We start from the raw sequence: 21,818 nt of genomic DNA on the forward strand, positions 1-21,818 counted from the left end.
CCGGGGTCGCGGGGTCCGGGGTTCAAGCGAGGTCCGGAGACTCTGGGCCGCCCCGCGGGGGCGGATGGAGAGTCAGTGACAGGGACGCGCTGGGCAGGTGGGACGAGCCTGGCGGGGAGCGGGGGCGCCCGCACGTCCCCAGGGAGTGGGGTCCCCGCCCCTCAGCTTCCACCCGCAGGGCGCCCGCGGGACGGTGATTTATGTGGGGAGAGCAGGAGAAACGTCCTGCACAATGTATCTTTCTCTGCCGTCACAGACGCTCCGGCTTCCCAGCCCCAGGGAGTGCATTTTCCTGCTTGAAGCCTTCTGTGGGTTGCATTATCATTTCTAAACACATTGCAGCTCGCTATTTATTTCAGCCTGCAGCTTCCAGACCTTTGTTGTTTTTTTCTTCACATATAGGAATTTCAGTCATAAATCACTGAAGGAGGTAGAGGGACTCTCGCCTTCCCTTCATTGTTCCCCTGAACCCCATCAAGTCAGGTGGAAGGCTCTCCAAAAGGAGCCCTTCTCCGGAATGCTTGCCTTTCCTGGCCAGGACTACAGAGGGTGGCAGGTGCTTTAAGGGCAGGCTGCTTTCCAACCGAGATCTAGGATTGAGGGAAACGTCATTAACAGAAAGGCAGCCTCTGTGTCCTAAATCAGATACCTTGAGAAACAGAAGGCTGGACCAAAAGGTAACATGAAATTTATTCTCAGGTCCCTGGCCAGTAAAGGTGAAAGAGGCCAAATTTTGATTCCACGCCTCACTGATACCATAAACCTCAGACTCCCAACTGACTGACACTTGGCATACCTAATGGACAGTGTCTGGGAGCAGGCGGTGGGAGGGGGCTGGGGAATGAAATGGGTTTATTCTCAGTATAATTCTAAACATTCGATTACATTTTAGAGCTCATGCTGTTTATTTAGAGCTCATATTTTTTTTTTTTTTTGAGTAGTTGATTTTAGCTGAAAATGGGGGGGGTACTTCAACTTTTGGACAAGATGAAAGGAAACTTAAGAAAATTTGTGGAAATTTTAAATTAGTGCTTAACTAGAAAGCATTCTTAAGAACCCAGAGAGGCACCAAATACCATAGTTTCTGTTATGCACATCTTGACATAAACTGCCTCATACTTAAGTTATACGGGAAGGATGGAGAAAACCTGTTTCATTTTGTAAAGACGTGCCCTGGGTGTGTGTCTGGCAGTGTATAGAGCAGAAACGTTTATATTTCTGTAAGAAACACACAACTGTATATTGTTTAGCTTTCATGCAAAAACTCGGATATCATATTTGGGAAATCTGCCTTTGTTTGAATAGTGTAGTCAACCAGGAACATCAGTTACTAGAGGTACTGTGCTATTGTTTGTGTAGTAACTCACTTGGGATGCTTTGATTGATTGCTATGTTTCTCATCAACCTCCTCTTCTGTGGAAAGTACTTAAACAGCTCTACTCTCAGGCGGGGAGGTACAAAGAGCCCTTAGGACTTGGAACACACTGACCTAGCCTGTGTAGTTTGGCTCCTGCATCAGTCTTACTCCTTGCCTCCTTTGCAGGTGGTTTGACGTTGCTTGAAAGGAATTAAGCGCTCTTTAAGATAGGACTCCCCCCACCCCCATCCCAAGTTCAGCAAGGTGTATATATAGGTGAAGGCTTTGTGTAGGAATAGGAATTTCTGTCATAGGGCTTTGCTCTAAAGAGGTCAGGTAAAATTTGTTCACTAGTTCTGGTGCTTTCCTCTTATTTTTCCACTTAGCCCTTATGCTTTCATGACTTCCTAGATGACTTTATGGTTTTGTGAAAATAAAAGTTGAAGTAACATTTTTCTTCTCTAGAAATGTTTCTTTTGCAAACATGTAGACTAAAATTTGGTGATTGTTTCTAAGTAAAATCCTGGGGGAATAATTTCAGGAATTCAACATTATCATAATGAAATCATCCTGGGGATAGGAAATTAAAAATAACTAATTGACAAATTTGTTATTTATAACATGTAATTACAGTAGCTGTTGCCTTGTTATTAGCAGTTTGTACTAAGTAGAAGCGTAGATAAGACAGACACATCAGAAGAGTAGATGAGCTGTCCACCAGGTAGTCTTTAGGTAGATGACGGTCTTACCCCTTACTAGCAACTAACTAGATTAGAAAGAGAATTTGGAGTCTGGTTGCTAAGTAGATTGCTTTGAAGGACTTGAGTTTACAGTTTTTGATTGGTGATTTTTTTCCAAGAAATTTTGTTTACTTGGAATTAGAGAATGTTTTGTTTTTATTTAAAATTTTATATTGTGTTTAAACATTCCATTTATTTATAAACATTTCATTTATAAATTTTTGTTGTGTATGTGGTATACTAATTCACTGTCAAGAGAATGGAGAGGAGGGCTTTACTTGATTCTTTTCAATTAAAATTAGGTATATGGAGTATACTTAATGTTGCTTTAAAAATATTAGATTACAATTAAATGAAAAACTGGTTTGTTGATTTTCTTTTTTTAATCCTTCAAGTTTTCCCTCATTGTTTGTGCTCTTTCCCTCATTGTCAGGCTTAAAACATACAGTATCATTGTCATCTGTCTCTTGAATAATGGTCCTGAGGTGATATTATTAATGTGGCTTTTTAAAATCAAACTAATTATACTTGCCTAAAAGAGCCACATGTGTGTGATTCTAGCTGCCTGGTGCCTTTTGAGAGCCCTGGAGACAAGCTAGTGAATAGAGCTGAAAATTCATTCTGTATTTGATTAAATGGAACAGACTCGCTGCTCCTTACCCCAGCAGGGGCTATGAGATCTCTTGATCCCCGAAGCGGCTCCAAGACCCTGGGAATTCCATTAGCGAGCACCTGAGGAATTTCTGCCCTGCAGTGCCTTTTTTGTGTGTGTGTATGTGTATGTGTGCAGAGGGAGTGGAGCAGAGTGGTGAGGGGGGAGTAGTGGGAGGGGGGCGGGGAGAGGCTACATTAGAAGACTCCATATGTTAGCAGATCTAAAATCAAGGCATGACTTAACAGCTTATCTTGTAAAAGAAGAGCCCAACCCAAAGGCAGATTGTTAGTCAGGACTTTCTTACAGGCAGGACTGTGGTGGTGTGTTTTTAGTGCTGAAGTGTACGCCGCTGTTAATACAGAAAGTCACTCCTTGCTTTCCCTCCGAAGCACAAGCATATACACGTTACAGACTTGGTAAGTGTTCTCTGAATGATCTTTTGATAAATATGTAAAATTGTGTTACGGTTTGGTCTTGCCTGTAAAGGCTGATGTATTGTTTCAGTACCTTTTTAAACTGAGAGCAAAATCTGACTTTTATGTGAAGCAAATCGTTTTTGCAGAGGTGAAATGCTTGTTTGAAGAGGCATATTTTAGTTTACGCTTTTGTTTTTATATGATTTTATTGTGCTTTTGTTACGTTATTGTAGAATTTAAATTCATTTAGGGTATGTCTCTTTTCTGTTGTCTTTTAAAGAATTCTTTCTATTTTTAGCATTTTTTAAGGCATTGCTTTGCAGACTTGCTAGCAGGCACAAGTAAGTGAAAATATATCTACCAAAAATATTCTGTAAAAATCTTCGGAGCAAAATTTTTGAGAAACAATAGTGTATCTTCCTTCCTCTACCTCACCTCCCCTGCCCCAAATAATTTTTGGATACGTTTTTCAGAATATTAGCCCTGTTTGTTTCTTGAGTACTTTTCAAGGAAGAGCAGTTCTGAATCGGATGGTGTAGTTAATTGATTTTCATCTTCTGTTAACCATGAATCTGAATTCCAGTGCTTGTAGTTTTCAACCAATGCCGAACGCAGTAGTTTATTTGATGGTTAATTTGATATTTTGTTCCTGATTAAAATCATGTTGTGTATCACAGTTCTTTCCATCCTATAATCATGTAGTCCTCTACCGAATTCTTCGCACAATACAGTGTGTTTAGAAAATAAAGAAGCCTTTTAGAGACTGTGTTTAATTTCTTTCCACCTTAATCCCGGGCATGCCTTCTACTAGTATGGCCAAACTGAAAGGACTTGCGAATGAATTGGAGTAAACACTGAAGTTACCATTGTGCCTGTCTTGGTTCCCAGTTGTTCAGTTGTTTTGCTGTGTGATGTATTTTGATGGCCACAGATAATAAAAAACTGCCCCAAAGAACATTTTGTTCTATGAATCAGTTGAAATGTGAGTAGGGACTTCAGTTCTTGAGAGCCAGTGATGTATCTTTCAATCATAGAATTAAGGAACGGTGAACTTCCTTACACCTTACTTAGGAGAAAAAAACAACAACAACCAGGTTGTAGTGTTGAACTTACGTTGTATATTATTCTGCTTCTGTTCTGTTGTTTGGAATTGTGTGGTTGGTTTTATTTTTATATTACCCTAATACAAGTAGAATTAAGTTGACCTTTAGCTTGCTCCTCAGCTATTCGTGTTACAGACTGGCTCACCTCTTTTTATTTATGTGAGCTTGGGCAGTGATCTTGACCTAAGCCTTGGTTTTCACCTCTGCAAAATGGGGATAATAGCAGTACTGTATTTCCCTGAAAATAAGACCGGGTCTTATATTAATTTTTGCTCCAAAAGGTGTATTAGGGCTTATGTTCAGGGGATGTCATCCTGAAAAATCATGCTAGGGTTTATTTTCCGGTTAGGTCTTATTTTCGGGGAAACATGGTAGTATCTCTTACCACTGTTGTAGGGGGGGAAATCCAGGGGATAATGGAAGTAAAGCGCTTGGCATATGGTAAGACCTCTGTGAATGTTAGCTGCTGGCATTTTTGGTAACTTCTCCTGTACATTGGTATATTACTTTGATCCAGAAGTGATTTCTTTGAAGTATTAAATAATGAGGAATTCTCAGAAGTTAGTAGTGTGGGCATATGTAACTGTAGTTGTAGTGTGTTACAGTTTTCTTAATTTTGCAATTGAAACTTAAAAGGCACTTGGAAACAATGTGTTGCATTTTTTTTCAGTTGAGGTATAATATAAAAATGTACACAAGGGTACGTTGAATGTACACTAAGTGGACAGCCAGATGAAGTTTCACCTGTGCACATATGTGTGGTCACCATTACCCAGATCAAGATCTAGAACGTTTCCTTCACCTCAGAAGGCTCCTTGTTGCCCCTTCCCAGACAGCCCCACTATGCCCAGCAAGCAGCAACTATTCTGACTATAGACTGCTTTTCACCAGAGATGAGTTTTGCCTGGTTTTGAACTTTATAAAAATGGACTCATCCGGTGTGTACTCTTTTTATATCTGGCTCATTATACCTGTGAGATTCATCATCTGTGTTATCATGTATTATAGTAATTCATGCATTTTAAATTGTTGTGGCATCTTTTGTGTGTGTGTTTTGAAATTCGTAGTAGTTCATTTTATTGGTACACTGGGTACATGGTCATTGGGGAAGAAATAACACCACTTCTTCCTAAATTATTAGAAAATCAGATCCTGGGGTGGCCGGTTAGCTCAGTTGATTAGAGCGCGGTGCTGATAACACCAAGGTTGCCAGTGCCAGTTTGATCCCGCATGGGCCACTGTGAACTGCGCCCTCCTTAAAAAAAAAAAAATAAAATCATATCCCAATGGCTAGCTTAGAAAAATAACCTTGACCTTATTTTTATACATAAAAAATGGGTTAAAGGTTAATAACCTTTAGTTACAATTCCATAAACCAAATCCTTTGATAACTGCATTCCTTTTATTTTTTTTGTTTTTAGAGAGGAAGGAAGGGAGCCTCAAGATACAGAAGGACCATCTAAGGTGTCCTTCATTTCTAGGATTTAGTGCAATAATCAATCCTTCTAATTGTACTGAAGTGACCATTACCAGCATTAGTGTAATATTCTTTTAGAAGAAGAAGAAAACCACAGTGTTATTTTGGGGGAAAAATCCTCCCCAAATGGAAGAAAATGGAGCTAGGATGTTGTTACACTACAAGAAAATTTTAAAGAACTGGCTCGCACACTTATGTAGGCTACTAACCTTAACAGTTGCTATCAGGCCAGGCCTATATGTTTATAATTTCTATTTGTATTACTGAAATTTCCTAATATGCTGAATAAAATTTATTTCCCCAAACAATGAAACAAGAACACAGGATGATGTTGATGCACCAGAAGTGTTTGTTTAAATTTTGGAGGCGGCCGTGGTTGAGGTTAATGACATTTCTGTTGTTGGAAATGTTGGTGAAGAATTTTCTGGATGTTCTGCTTGGACACAAGTCACTTGACTCTCCAGAGACATTGTATTTTCAGCATTTGTAATGTTATTAAATCTATTATTCATAGCTCCTTGACACAAGCGCATTCATCACAGACGGCCACGTGCAGGGGTGGGTTCCCCTGCGCTCCAGAGGGCCACGTTATCCCCTTTTCTTTTTAAATCAGACCACCGGTCGCCAAGATTTCAGTGGGGGAGGGAAACTTGAAATAGTGATATGTGATGCATCTTTTGTTCCAGAGGGGCACTCACAAGATGCAGATTTTGTCTAAACCAAGGAAGAACTGTCTGACAAATAGAGCTGCCTCATGATAGAAAATGTTCTTTTGAAGGGGTGTGAGCTCCTCATTACTAGACATGTTCTAGTGACATTTGCAAAAGATTTTGTGGAAAGGATCTGTCTCTTCCTTGGGCTAAGGAAGGGTACTAAGTACTCCTGGAAATAAGTTTTATGGGGTAGCTATGCTACGTAACTACCACATACATGATTTTGGAGGGAGAAAATGTGTTAAAAAGTTCTGAACAGCCATTGGATAAATAGATTTTCTCAAACCAACCCTAGTATAAAGTTCACTGATTCTACTTGCCGGCTCTTTCACTTTAAATATAATTCTTAGTTTATCATTGCCAAGTAAATGTAAAAGATTCTTTCTATGTTTTTCCAATGTTCTAAGTGTATCGGTATCAGAAATGGTAACACTTTACAAGTATAGTGTTTGTTCACTTTCTATATAGGTACACATCTGAGAATTTACTTGAAGCCATCTGTTGACCCAGTTATTTATTCACCCCTACAACAAATTATATAGTGAAGTACAAATTAATAAATGCACCTCTTGTCTGTCTACCTTCTCTCCTCATCCAAGCTTTTCTACACTTGAATTTCGAGCGCGAGAAATAACTCATGAGGGGAGAAAGCCTATTATCAGTGACTTATCCAAGCAGTGAAACTGTATTCTGGGGACCACCGTTATTTAACAATGTACATGCACATCTTGTATCTGTAAATATATGTCAATTCATGTTCATTGATATTTAGAAGGATTAAAGGGAGTATAGGATCCTGAATCACCAAAACAATATTTTCTCTATTTTACAAAGCAGTTTTCTATTTACGTATACACATATAACCCTCTGTACCCTCCCAGTAACCTATGGGAAGGTTTCTCTTATCTCTTTTCTGTTACTATTACTGTACCCTTCTAGCCTCTTTTTCAAAGTTTGGGAGAGGGGTGAGAGGAGATTGAGAATGTGAGACGAAACAATCTTTGTCACTCCTGCTTCAAGTGTTACTGCCTCATCTCCCTGTCTCCAGTCTTGGTTTTCTCCCTTTCAAATCATCATTTTCCTACATTTTGCCAGAGTCATGATCTTCTTAAAACAGAAATCGGATCATGTAACTGCTCTTAAAATTGATTTATCCAAAGGCCATGAATTGCTCACTGATGAAAGCCCAGGTCTTCAGTAGGGCACACAGGGTACCTGGTGCTTCTGCCATCCTTGACGACACCTGGCCTTCTGTCCCTCAGGCGAGGCTGATACTGTTTACGTGTCTGTCTCAGCCTTAGCTCAGTCCTTAAGGACAACCTGATTTCCACCTAGATGCCATCATTCCTCTCACCCTTTTCCTTGCACTGTGCCTAACAATACGAAACACCCAAATGTCCTGAAGGTATCAGTGCTAAAGCAGTGATTCTCAAATTTTAATGTGCATTTGAATTTCTAGTGGGATGTTAAAACGCAGATACTGATCAGTAGGTCTGGGGTGAATCCCGAGATTCTCCCTTTCTAATAGGTTTCCGGTAATATTAATGACTCTCGGTGGACCACACTGAGTAGCAAAATGCTTCACTGTCTCCTCTAGGTCCGTGGATGATTTCAAAACTCAATTCTCTTAAAAATCCAGTGAAATCAGTGACTCCATGTCAAGTTTAGGTATGCCACAGCTTCAGATAGTGAAGATTAAAGAAATCTATAGATAAAAAAAATAGTTAAATGTTGAAGATACTAGGACATCTGTTGTCACATATTACTGGAATGCTTGGCTAATATTTGAATGATTTTATATATTTAAAATGTGTATTTTTGTTCTGTGCAACATTATCAGGTCTCTAGAGAGCTGATGTCATGTTTTATGTGTTTGTTTTCAAAAACAGTATTGCAGGAGTTCTCCTGGATATATAGGGACTAAAAAGTACGTTCTGGCTTCTGTCTCTTGCCAGGGAAATTTCTGACAGTGGCTTTTTATGGTATCAGACTAAAAGTCATTAGTATTTTCTATTTTACTCTAATTTGATATCTGTTCAGTGAGTAATTGTACACATTGCCTGGTTAGAGGTAAAACTGGCAAGGGGGACGAATGTTTCATGGACAAAATACTACTTTTATCAGGCTATAAAGTTACTGCAGTGACATCAGAACTTGGCAGCCTCTTATATTCCAATAAAAAGAAAAATAGCATCATAAGCTAGGAAGAAGACATTTTTCTTGCCCATTTGTTTTGGCTTATTTTCATGGTTTTGGTCTCAGGGCGTGTGTATAACAAAATAACAACACAGTGACTAACAGGCAGTAAGAATTAGAGAGGGAACGTCGTTTCAGCCAGAGCGGACATACTGCTTATCACTTACCTCCATTTCAGTAATTTAAACTGTTCCTCTCAGATTGGTGACTCTGAGAGTACAAGAGTGAGTATGAAGAATGCTTAGCTGTAAAATGGAGTTAAACTTCATCGTTGTGGCTTGATATTACTATGTCTCCCCGAAAATAAGACCTACCCGGACCATCAGCTCTAATGCGCCTTTTGGAGCAAAATTTAATGTAAGACCAGTATTATATTAGACCTGATATTATATTATACTATATTATATTATGTTATAAAGACCCGGTATTGTATTGTATTATATTATATTAGACCTGGTCTTATATTAAAATAAGACCGAGTGATATATTAATTTTTGCTCCAAAAGACGCATTAGAGCTGATGGTCAGGCTAGGTCTTATTTTCGGGGAAACACAGTACTTACCTTGCAATATGTTGAGAAAGTTTGATGATTGACTTATAAGGTGGTCCTGTGAGCGTGAGTGTCTGAATGTAATTATGAATGTGACAGTACAGTTTGGTAGGAAAGCTGCTATTATTCCTCTTTATAAACACCAGTAAAATAACATCGTATTACCAATCAAATCTATTTGACTGAATATAGTGCCTCCTCTTGCCTGTTTTAAATTGTTCACTCTTGTGAAATTAGATTGGTAGATGTTACCGTGATTTAATGGCAGCTCGTCTACCAGGATTTCAGTTTGGTGCCCAGGCATCTGAGCGGTAGTACCAGCAGATTTGGGGACTACTGAATACTGAGAAGATATTTGTATAGTTCTTCATAGGTTACTAAACTCCTGAATAGGACGGCACTGAAGTCTTACTATAATGTTGTTCCCCTGATTTACGTCGTGGGTTCACTTTACTGTGATCATCTTCTTAAACAAGGTCATTTGATCGTTTCTTATGTTAAGTCTTGGCTGTTCATCCAAAATGAAAATTTGTTCTACAGTAAGGAGGATTCTACCTCTGATGGGTTAAAATATATTTTAAACCTACTTTTAAATATATACTTCGACTTTAAACATTTTTTTCAAGTCATAATCTGATTAGAAAGTTCTGATCTCTTAATTGGTTCTTTTGATTCCTATTTATTGAAAATTGGGCATAAGTCCTTTTTCAGGGCTAAGTCCTTTTTGAAATTAAAGCACAAACACATCAAACTTCCCACCTGAGTTCCCAATTCCAAGCTCTAGTCATCATGTTTTAAATTATTTTGTATTTCAGTTGGGTTTCACTTTTAAAAGAAATTGCAGGGCTCTTGTTTTGACTATAGACCTGTATAGGTCTCTCATATAGTTTTCATCATCCGTTTTAGAGCTAAAGTTGTTTTTTTAATCTCATGGCTAATTGAAGCCAAGTTTGAGTCATTGTAAGACGGGTTGTTAACTGTGGTCTCCTATTAGGCTAGCAAACACAGTTGTCGTTATTTGTTATTTCTTTTGTGTTTGAGGATGCATTTTTAAAGAGCTATTGTCATAGTGGTTAGGCCTTAAAATAATTTCACATTTGTTACTATGACAGCAGCCGCAGTGGGGTTTTTAATCATACAGTACAGCTTGTGCAGAGATTTGATATCAATGTTTTGTGGCATCAAATAAATTTTAGCTCAGGGATTTGACTACATACATCTTACTGGTGTTAACAGGAGTCTTGTAGCTAACTCCCAAAGTGGGATTTTTAAATATGAACCTTGTAAGTCAAGGCTGTGTCCCACCCCACGTGAAAATAACAGTAGAAACTTTTTAAGAAAAATTGTCAGTGTTTTACTTATTTTGGGATTTCTTTTCCAGATAGGTAGATTACTAGGGAAAAGGTAAGGAAATGCTTAGTCCTGGTGAACAAAGACTTCAATGCTTGATCAGATTCATGTTTTCTTAGCTAATTAGCATACAGAATATTTAATTAGTTGTGGTTATAGATGTTAGCTGATCATGGAATCAAGTCAAACTCCCGAGGTCTTCAACATCCAGGAATGAGAAACTGAGTTTTGAGTCTTTTTATTTGTGCAATTAGGGGTTTTTTTCCCCCTTCATGTTGAAATGTGAGTTTTCTGGGGGGAAAAAATCCTTTCACTTGACATTTAATAAGCAAAATCCCTGTTTGCTTATAAAAATTCTTTCTAATTCACTGAGAAATATTAGTAGGTATATTTGGGCAATTTTATAAATAAATAATATGGTGACAAAGAAGTGAAGTATTGCTTTTGCAGAGCAGGGCCCTTGTCTGCGTGCCCTGCGACTTATGGTGCCTCCAGGGCATTGGGAAGAGAGTGCTCTGCCCTCCCTGCGTGTCCTGTGCACCGACAGGAGGTGTCCAGGATGTCACATTCCCTGAGCTTGCTTAGCTCCTTGCTGAGGAGTCATGAGTTCAATTACATCTTCTGTCCCGTGGTTCTTTTCATTCCATATACAGAAGAGTTTTCTCCCTCCCTCTGTTTCTGATGATCATTTCTTAAATAACTTTTATAGAGTCCTTTGTACGCTGCAGTGTTTTACAGGTGTTTTTTGTTTTCTGTTTGCCCTAACTGTATGAGAGTGGAATTTTCATGAGAATGGAAATCATGAAGACAATAAATGATTGAGCATTGGTATCAGATACAAGAGTTTTAATACAGTTCAAAGTAGGTAATCTTTAAAATCTCTCAAAGATTGGAAAAGGAGGCTATTTGAAACTAGTCTTTTAGTGTAGTTATAATTGCACATTTGTGCTTAGGAATAGAATAAAATAGTTGAATTCTAAGGTTCCCCCCCTTCCCCCGCCCTTTTTGGTCTTGGACATTTCTAAATCACAAACTACATTCTAGATTCTATTGGCCTAATGGAAGATATTGAAGTGAATTTTGCCCAAGATAAAATTGACCTCCTGGTGTCTTGTATTTTTAATCTCCTCTGAAGAGGTCATTTGATGTTTTTTTTTCCCCCTAGCCACAGGAACCCTTGCTTTTCTAATATGTTTCTTTAGAGCAGATACTTAGATGCTTAGAAATTCTTTAACAGTATATTCCAGCTGAAAATGAAGTTTTAAAGCTCTTTCTAATTATATGTAAAGTTATAAAATTAGCAAAGGGGGATTTTTAGAAGTAAATCTCATTTTACATTTGTGCCTTTAGTTGTGGAATGAATATAAAATCTAAATTGATACGTTCTTTAACAGTTGTTCCATGTTACCCCGTATCCAAAACATGACAGATGATGTTGAAACATAATGTGGTTTTTCATTTATTGGAGATGTTAGAAAATGAATACAAGTTTTGCAGTTTTAAGTGATTCTTTTAGTATTGCTTTTGTCAATTGTTAGCTATTTCTCTTATGTTTTATATTACTGTATAATGTTGGATAAAAAAACAAGTGCCAATGCTGATGCATTTAATGGTAGCTAATTTGTGTTATTTCACTCTAGATTAAAACAATTGTTAACTGTTAAAACAATTGTTAATGAAATAGTTTAAAAATGGTTTGATGACCAGAATGAGAAGGGAAGACAGAAAAATAGATATTCTTAAAGGCAAATTTTGCCCCTCTTCTTTGGTTGGAGTGAAGACTGAGTTGTAATAGCAACTGAGTTGTAATAGCAACAGAGTCCAGCTCCCAGTAAGAGGTGTGAGGCTGTTTATTTTCACTCTGGAGATGTATATACTACAGAAGGAAAACTCTGGCCTTGCTGAACCTAAGCAAATCATTACTTATCTATGATCTGGCAAGCAATTTGATTAAGGCTGACAGAACTCGTATAATATCAGATCCAGGCCCTCTCAATGATTGATGAGCCTTGTCTGTAAGTTTTTTTTTTTAATTTGAAAGAAAAACTGAAGAAGAATGAATACTTCTTCAGACCTCTAATTGCCAATCATAAACCAAGTCTATAATGTAGTTTTATCTATAGTGGTTACTGTGTATTAATTTGTATGCTGCTTTTTAGGTTATAATTAAATGGCTTTAAAGTAATATTTGTGTCAGCAGGTTAATTTGGCTTTTACGTGATTAAATTCTTGAAATTTTAGAGATCTTGTTTCGCATTTTATTATGTTTCTTGGTTTTTTTTGGTGTTCTCTATTTAGTAGAATTTTTAACCTACAAAGAAATTTCATTTTCATTCTCTAATGAAATTGACTTATCTGGAAGTCCTTGGGTGTAAGGCATTTTCAACCCCTTGCTTTTGTCAACCAATGATCTTTGGATGGTCTTTGGCACCGATTCAATGCCAACAGGAATTCCCGATTTGGGGGTCAGTGAAGAAGAAAACTTTCCTCAGTACAAAGATCTCAATTGTGATACAGCAGCTCCACTGTGAGGAGACCCTAAGGCGAGGTGCTTCTCTGGGTAGACAGCTCTGCTCAGCTGTGCTCTGGTCTGTTCCACCTGCTCACTCTGCCCCAGCAAGACATCTCCAGTCTGGAAATACAGTGTGCAGTCTTCAGTGGAAAGGGAAAGGGTGCTCCCTGAGTCACAGGGCACCTGACTTATATAGACAGGAGTTCCAGCTTCTGGTCCCCAATTGGCTGGCCTGTCCTCATGCAAATGAGGACTCCAAATTCTTGCAGTTTGATTGGTCCAAAAACTACTGTCCTGATTGGTCAGAATGGTGTTGCTCTGATTGGTCAGTGAAGATGCTGATGGGAGAACTCCTTTAGAAGGGCTGTCTCAGAGAGCAGAAACAAAGTGCATGCAGGCAGTCCAGTGCAGGCTTCTCTCTGAAGTGTGGTTTGCATGAAGAGGCACCTGGGGAGAAATGGCTGCTAGGCTCTGTTTTTTAAATTTGAGCCCAGTTAGCCACCAGGAACCCTTCTTAGTAGGTATCCTCTTTCTCATGGTCCACACTTTCTAACTACATGAAAATGATTTAGACAATTGTAATAATTTGGGCCATTGAGTGTTGCTGCTGACCACTTCACTGTATTTTTCGTTCCTTATCTCATTTTCAGTACTAGCAGACTGATACTGTGCGTCACTGGAGTGTGCCAAATGTTCTTGGCAACATTTTAAATCATTAGTCACATACAGTGCTGAGTTCAACCAAAGATGACCATTTCTTGTTTTTATTCATACGCTGCTTAGTAGAAATGGGTATAGGACTAGAAGACACTCCCCCCATTTGAACTATATTTAGCATATGGAGTTTCTAGATTAATGAAACGATTGAATTGAGCATGAATTCGTTTTCTGTAAATGGAATTTTGTTAACCTGGAAATTTTCAGGTTATGTATCTTAAGGATTTAAGTGAGGTTAAGCTTTGGAGTCAGTGCCTGGAGTCAAAGCCAACATCATGTTCTAGTGTTGCAGCTTCTCTGCACTTCAGTTTTTGCGTCTGTAGAATGGTGATCCAGACGACTGGAGCCCGGAGTTGTGGAACTGGAACGTGACAAATGGTGGGCTACGGTCTTCCCTTTTCAGCTGACCGCTGCCTCTTTATCCTATAGTTTCCTTCTGTTGTTCACAGTAATAGTAATAATGCTTCAGGAAGGACACGCTTAGTATTTTTTTCTTGTTGTTTTAAATGTTGTTGTTGTTGTTTTTTAGGTATGGGTTGAGAATTCTATCCTTTTATCCCACAATGTGGCCTGTTAGTATATTTTTATCACTGGAATCCAGATTTTCAGGGAAGCACAGTAATTTTTGTAGCGATGTTGAACATGTTTGCAGATGGAAACATTGTGTCACAACTCTACAAATTATCACAACTCTACAAATGCAGATTTGTAAGATGTCCCATCTGGGGCCTATAAAATAGAGGATAAAGCTTGGTGGTGTTGCTTTTGTAGAGTTTTCTTGGGGTGGTGGTCTTGGTGGCTGTGGAGTAGGGTAGCATTTATGAGATTCTTTTAACCTTTTTGATTTTGGGGAATGTGAATCTTGTATTTGGAACTGTAATTCTTGTCCTATCAACCCAACTCATTCTCAACCCAGATTTGAAAGGTGTGTGATCAGAGAAATAGCCATGTTTGTTTAAAGTAATGTCTTACTGAGATGATAATATCCTGTAGTTTGCTAAACGGGAGTTAGTTAGCACTCAAAACTTGACTGTGACTTTTTCAAAGGGAAAAATTCTTATAAACTACTAATGTTGATTAACTAATTTTTATTATTAATCTCAATTATGTACAAAATAAACCAGATGCAAACTTTTAATAAAACAAAAACAGTTTTACAAAGCAAATATTCACAAAACCAATGTAATTCAAAAATTTTAAATAATCTTTAAAAAAATTTTTGGGTTGTGTTGAGTTTAATAGTAGAAAGATACTTTTGCTTATTTTATATTTCGCTTGTCTGTTTGATTTGATTCTTTTGATTTTAAGCATGATTAACATTACTTTTAATAATGAACTTGTTTTTAGTAATGAATTTGTTTTTAATAATGTACTCGTTTTTAATAATGAGCTTATTTTTAAACACTGGTCCAATGTTTTGTGGGTCAATCACTATATAAGTACACCGTGATATGTAATACTGAAAAACTGAAACCATGCAATGAAATGTATTTATGTATTAATGTTTACTTTTTGTTGATGAACCATAGTAATGTGCGGTCTTTGCTATATGTGTGTGCCTAATGCGGTGTTACATCATTTGCTGTGTCACATACTTTTCAAGTTTGGCACACTTGTGCTGCCATGATGTAGAAGGTAATTCACATCTCCTACTTTTCTTTTCACCTGTTTCAAAACTTTCTTTGTACATGTCATTGATATGATCCAAAAGCACAAATGCAAATTGGGCACTGAAATCTTGTGGCATGTTTGTCTAGCTGATGATCTGGAGTAAGCGTACAATAATTTGAGTTTCAGCAGTGCAGAAACACAATGAAATTAAAAAAAAAATTATTTTCCTACCTCCAAAAATCCATCCGCAGAATACAATAGAGAAAAAGAACTAAAACATGGTAGGTTTGAGAATCCTTGCAGAATAAGAGGTGGCTGTGGATTCAAATGAAGTCAAAACACACCTGTAAAACCCGGAAAAAGACCTTTCTTTTGTTTAAGAAGCTGTGTGTAGAATGGGGATTACCCATTCAAATTTCTCCCCAGTCATTTATTAGCTGTGGAGTCTTGGGGATGCCATCGGAGCTGTCTGCATTTTTGTTTCCTAATTTAAAATCGGAAATAATACCTCACTTTAAGATTGTGAGGATCATTTAATAATATATGTGAAATCTTTCACCCATAAATTTAGTAATTGGTAGCTAGCTATTCTTTGGAATAATTAATCTCATAAGACGGGTGTTTGGTAAGATACGTAAATATATATCCATTTCCACACAAGCTATTCCCTCCTTAGTGGAAGCAAGAGGCAAGGGTGGAGTAGAGTATCAGAATGATTTGGGAAGGTTTTTCATACTACATGTAGAGCCCCGCCTCCTCAAATCATGTGCACGTGACCCACGATTGCCACTGTGGATGTGTCATTACTCTCTTGTGCCAAGGCAGAAAGATGGCAGATCTACTGACCAAAACATTTGAATTTTTCTCTGGTAGGTTTGATTTAAATACTTGTACAATATTTTAAGATTTTAATTTTATTATTTTCATAAAGATGAACTTACTTATTTACCCAAATAATTAGCCAACTGATATTGCGTCATACTGACAGGGAATGACTGACCCACCTCATATGTATATATAAATTAGTGTTGTGGCAGTTTGCTTACAAAATATATTTGATTTTCCTTAGATATTTATTTACCAAATTCAAATCTTAAAAAAAAAAAGTGTTGGCAAGAGGTGGAATAGATTTACTTGATGTTTTAAGGAAATTTATAGACTACCAGTTAATTTGGCCGATAGTCTTTAAATATACTTAAAATTCCTCCTAGAGCATTATCGCCCCATTTAATAATGGCACTATGTGGTAGGATTTGTTTTGACATAGCTTGCTGTTACATGATTTTGACTATACAAAAGTTTAATTCATGTTGCAGGAGACATGACAACATACCATAAAAAAATCTGATATTTCACCTTGTAACGTATCTCTGTCATAAGTGTATGAAGAGTCTGTATTTGTTTTAGCTACAAATCCTTTTAACAGCTCTAAAAAAAGATTTCCATTTACCCACTGTCGGTCCTAGACCTATAGAATGGGTAAACTCATGATGAATGTTTTGCAGACTACTGAGTCATTTCTGTTTGTGAGCAAAGTAATAGTGCTTCTGGTGTTGTCTGTAGTATCTTTTTTTCCCCTTAGGTTTAAAAGGACCTTTTGATAACGTCCATTATTTAAACTTTTCACCTTTGCCTGTGGTTTTTCTGTAATGCTGTATCACTTTGATAGTCACTTGCCTTCAGTATCAAATTCCTAGTTTCGTAGCAAAGTCTAAAAGTTTGGTCTCTTTTGGAGGGGAATGTTCCTAAGAGGAGTAGGCATGGAACCCTGGGTCCAGTTGGGTCTTTTTGAGGGGCAGAAACCCATTAATATGAAAAAGAGTGGAAATGCTGATTTAGGGAGATTTGTTGGTTGACATTCAGGATGAAAGGCCATGGGATATCTGTGTTCAATTCTCCATTAGGGGACACGTGTTAGCCTATTTTATAAGCACGTGTTAGCATTGAGCTGTTATAATCTGATTTAAGAGAGTGAAGACTTATGTCTTCAGTTGTTTCTCAACATTCGTCTTCCAAATAGCCTGGTTTATAATAAAGATTGTATATTTGTCTAGAGTAAAATGAGAACTAACCAACCAAAAGACGTGTAGTGATTGTTTCCGAAAGCTAAATTTATTCTGAAATTATTTTTTGCCTACTGTTTTGTCCTGTTCTAATGAAACAATGAGAGTAGGTGGCAGTTCTTATTTTTGTTGTTGTTGTTAATATTCTTATTTGGCAAATTGTTGGCAATCTTACATGGGCCATATAGGTGTTTTGCTTCATTTTAAAATATTACTGGTTATTGAAATCCAAAAGTCTGGGAACCATTGCCGTAGATTAGATTTAGTAAATTTTCAGTATACAGTTATCCATATTGGAGTATTACGGCTTCTTTGCTGTTTCTCATGCTAGATGTTGGTCCATCTGTAAGATTATGGTGCATCCATATCAAGTAGGGTTCTCTCTGCCGTAGACTTAGTTGGCTTTCCATCCTTCTCCAGCAGGAATGGAAATGCCTCACTTAGTTTAGGTGCATCTCCATTGTTCCACGTACTGAGGTCAGGAGGTGAGCACCTAAAGAGTCTCTATATGAAAGCTGCTTCTTAGATATTTTATTAGTGCTGCTGTTGGTTATTTTAATTAGTAGTATGTTTTATTTGCACCCCGAGGTTGTTCAAGCAAAGAATGTAATTCAGATAAACAACATAATACCTGATGTTTTGGAATACCCACACTGCCATCTGGACCTTTACTCTAAGGTGTTCTTACTTATGTTGGCAGGGAAGCTCGGGAGAGAAAGGGGAGATGATTAAGTGCAGTTATGAAATGTTTTAAGTGTAAATTCTTGGAAAGCCTGATACCTAGTTTTCAAATTGGTGATGCTGTTTTCTTTATAAGCAATGGTTCTTTTTCTATAATAATACTGAGTTTTCATGAGAAGACCTATCTTTGCCATTGTTTTATGTGTTTCTAATGGTGTTTCCAGAATTCTGTTAGTACCTTACAGATAATTTGACTGAAATAGGGATGACACTTTCTCAAAGCAAGAAAGTTTGCTAGGGAAATGTCTCTAATTTCTGTATAATATAAAGTAAGGGGGCCTCCTCTCCAAGTTCTTACAATGAAATTGTAAACTAGTCTCCTACTTTTTTTTTCTTTCCTCCTGCCTTTTTTTTTTTTGAGCGAACACTTACTTTGCTTGCAAACTGAAGTCCTGAACTATATGCTTTTACTTAATTTTTAGAACTAAAATTTTGTTGGTTTTGGATACCTTTGCTGGTTTTCTCCCCTTTTCCTCTTTCATTAGTGCAGTCATTTTTGGAGTATGCCAAAGATGAGGCAAAACTACGGTAAGAGGTGAATACAAGCTTTTACGTTTTTTTCATTTAAACACAACACTTGTAAAATGTTTGTCATAGAATCCTAAAGTTGGAAAAAATTGTAGTTTTTTTTTTTTTTTTTTACCTCTTGCAGACAGAACCTACCTAAGCCACACTAAATTAGTAAATGTTCCACTTGACATTCTCTGGGAAAAAGAAATATATTAATTTAGACCACCAACTATTAATTTTTAAAAATATTTAAAAATATACTTAAATATTTATTAAATATAATATTTTAAAATATATTTTTTTAAAAATTAAGATCTTTGTCACTTTTAGAAACTTTTACACATCAAAAAGGTTTAAAATTCTATTGTGTATATGTAATCCAGGAGTTAAAGATGTTAGAGATTTACAAAATGAGATTTATCTCCCCAACCATCTTTCCCCACAGCTACGTTGAATATAAATACTCAATACGTTTTTGTTGTATAAATGCATGAGAAACTGCTTTTTCTGTTGTTAGGCTGCAGATTCCAACTCTACTCATAATCTGTCTTAGAAAATGGGTTGAATGAAGAGATGTTAAAAAATTAAGAATACCCACAGTATTCTTGTAATTCTAAGACCCAAATTAATCATATGATCTTATATAAAGAATAAAGTTACAACTGTCTTCTAAATCTCACCAAACAAACAAACAAAATGAAACCCCCACGTGTGCATAGAAGCCAGTGATGACAAATCCTTAAAAGGAGTCTGGCTATGAGGGTATATGATGTATCGGCATGTAAACATGGATTTTGCAAATCCATTAAGGTATGGCTAGTGTGTACAAAGGAAACATGAGTATAGTGTAATATGAAAAAATTAAGAAATATATCAGGACTTACATATCTAAATAAGAATTGTGTCTTTCAAGAAGTCTGTCACCTTGGGAAGCTGTATAGTTAATTTCACATAGCTGTTATTATTGTGCCAAGAAATTTAGAATTCTTTGGGGATTGTCTTTACTGGTTATGGCACTTAAAAAAAATTGGTGTTCTTGATTTTTTTCAAAATAGCCATTAATGAATAAATAGGGTGATAATGGAGTTAAGACTACATGGGGTTAAAAATCAGGTATAATTATAAAATAATAGAATGATTTTTATGCCTGGTTTATAGATCAACAATGAAAATAATTAACAAAGGATTTTCAGAAGACTTTTGCACAGAGAAGCATCAGTGGAATAACGAACCTCTATGTTGGGTCTATCTCTGCTATGGTTTTCCCATAGAGTATGTATGTATGTAGTGTGTGTGTGTGTGTGTGTGTGTGTGTGTGTGTGTGTGTGTCTCCTGGATCAGTATGTCCTTGAATTATTTTGGCCATCCTGTTTACTGTGCCCCAAGTAAGAAATATATCAGGACTTACATATCTAAATGAGAATTGTGTCTTTCAAGAAGTCTGTCACAAGAAGTAATGCCACAATGCAGCAGCTGTTGTTTTGTACATATGCTGCCCAGCAGAGTTGTTCCAGTTAGCTTTGTGCATTTGTGGGAGACAGGCTAGACCTAAGGTAAAACTGCTTCTCAGCTTCTCCCAGTTGGACTAAAACTTCATGCTATGTTGTGCTGTGTTTACAAATATACATGATCTTAATTGATTTGTTTTTCTACGCGTATTTTCTAGTTCATCCGGACGTATCTTGATCATTTCTTTGAGTTTAACTGCCTATCAGTTTTCTGGGGTTCAGATTTTCTTCATACAGGCCATTGTGTGGTTTTAGTTATCTTTAGACTTATCAATCCAATTGTGGTGATTATGTACTGACTGTCTAGTAATCTGTGATTGATTTGTATGTCAACTTATGAATGTGCGTAGAGTCCCATTATCAACGCACAGCCACTGTCCCATGGTGCTCTAGCAGCCTTAAGGAAGCTGGGTCTGACCTAATTCCCATCACCAATTTGAGCAAAGCAGGGGCTCCAACACAATTTAGACTCCTTCACTTATTTTATGCAGCCAAGTTGAAAGATGGAATAAAGTACTTGGAAACTAGTATCACTGTATTTCAGTTCTCTGGGAAACTTACAGCTTAGCGGGTAGCATATATAACATAAAAGTCATTGTGACGGGTGGAGGGGTGGTCCAATGTTCAACGAGCATTGATTCAAGTTTATTTTGCAGCAGAGATTTTTTTTCTTGGATTTCTAATTTTTTCTTATTTTCGTTTCTCCTAAATGTTTGACTGTATACATTAGAATATATTACATGGAAACGAGTTTCTCCTTGCAGTTTTATTTCCTTGTTATTAAAATGAAATCTAAACCAAACCCCATGAGGGTGAGAGTGTTTTGTAATTGCCAGGGAAAATGTGTTTCATTTGGTAAGGTCTGAGCAAAGCACTGGACTTATTAACAACTGTATTAATTTTAGTACCTAACGCTTATCTAGAGCTCTTTTTCATATGTTTTCATATTCCTCCTTTTCAATCTCCATCAAAGAAGTTTAGCCAAGTGTGTGCCTGGATTTTGATATTTCTGTTCAAGTTGAGCTAGTTCTTAGCAAACTTAAAAATTTTGCTTTTAGCGTTTGTTTTGTGGTTACCATAACACTTATTTTTTCCCATGAAACCAATTCCAGTGACAAACTGGAAAATCTACTAAGTGTTAGATTTGTGGCAAGTGTTGACTCCATGATGCTTGCAAAGTAATCCCCTTGAAACTTGCTGCATTTTTTTAAATTGCCCCCAAATCCCTTTTTAGACTTGCACTGTTTGTGTGTAGCTGTGCTTTTAAATACTCCTAATGCTGCTGTAGGACTCACTATAGATGCCAGAATTATCTTACTCCACAATTCTTGATTTCCTGTGCTCTAGCAGCAGAAGGAAATAGTCTCCTTGAAAGAGAGCGGAACAGGAACACTTGACTTTTTTTCTATACATACCAGTACTGTAAATGAACCTACCTACCCTCTGCTTGCCCAGACCCTTCTCTTCTGGTGTGTAATTAGGACCACATTGACTCCTATTGCAGCTGGCAGCCCCTCACTGTTGCCTTTTTCTGCTTGTGACCTTTGATCTCAGTGACCTTTCCTGGGGTTTGTCCTAGGCCCTTTTCATTGTGTTGG

At 37.2% G+C, this 21,818-nt stretch overlaps 1 protein-coding gene across 3 annotated transcripts in view; it reads left to right on the forward strand.

Annotated features, from left to right (window-relative positions):
* The window catches only part of CDON (cell adhesion associated, oncogene regulated), a 95,160-nt gene that overhangs the window by 590 nt on the left and 72,752 nt on the right, over positions 1-21,818 (forward strand). Inside the window, exon 1 of one of the 3 annotated variants that reach the window (XM_074321819.2) lies at positions 2,981-3,168. The exons of the other annotated variants lie outside the window; for them this stretch is intronic. The gene's annotated coding sequence lies outside the window, so the exon portion shown is untranslated. Of the gene's footprint in view, positions 1-2,980; positions 3,169-21,818 lie in introns of those variants that run through there. 3 annotated transcript variants of the gene reach the window in all.

This window comes from Rhinolophus sinicus, chromosome 9, assembly GCF_057876585.1.
Source record: "Rhinolophus sinicus isolate RSI-liver-muscle chromosome 9, RSI-T2T, whole genome shotgun sequence".
Taxonomy (NCBI): domain Eukaryota; kingdom Metazoa; phylum Chordata; class Mammalia; order Chiroptera; family Rhinolophidae; genus Rhinolophus; species Rhinolophus sinicus.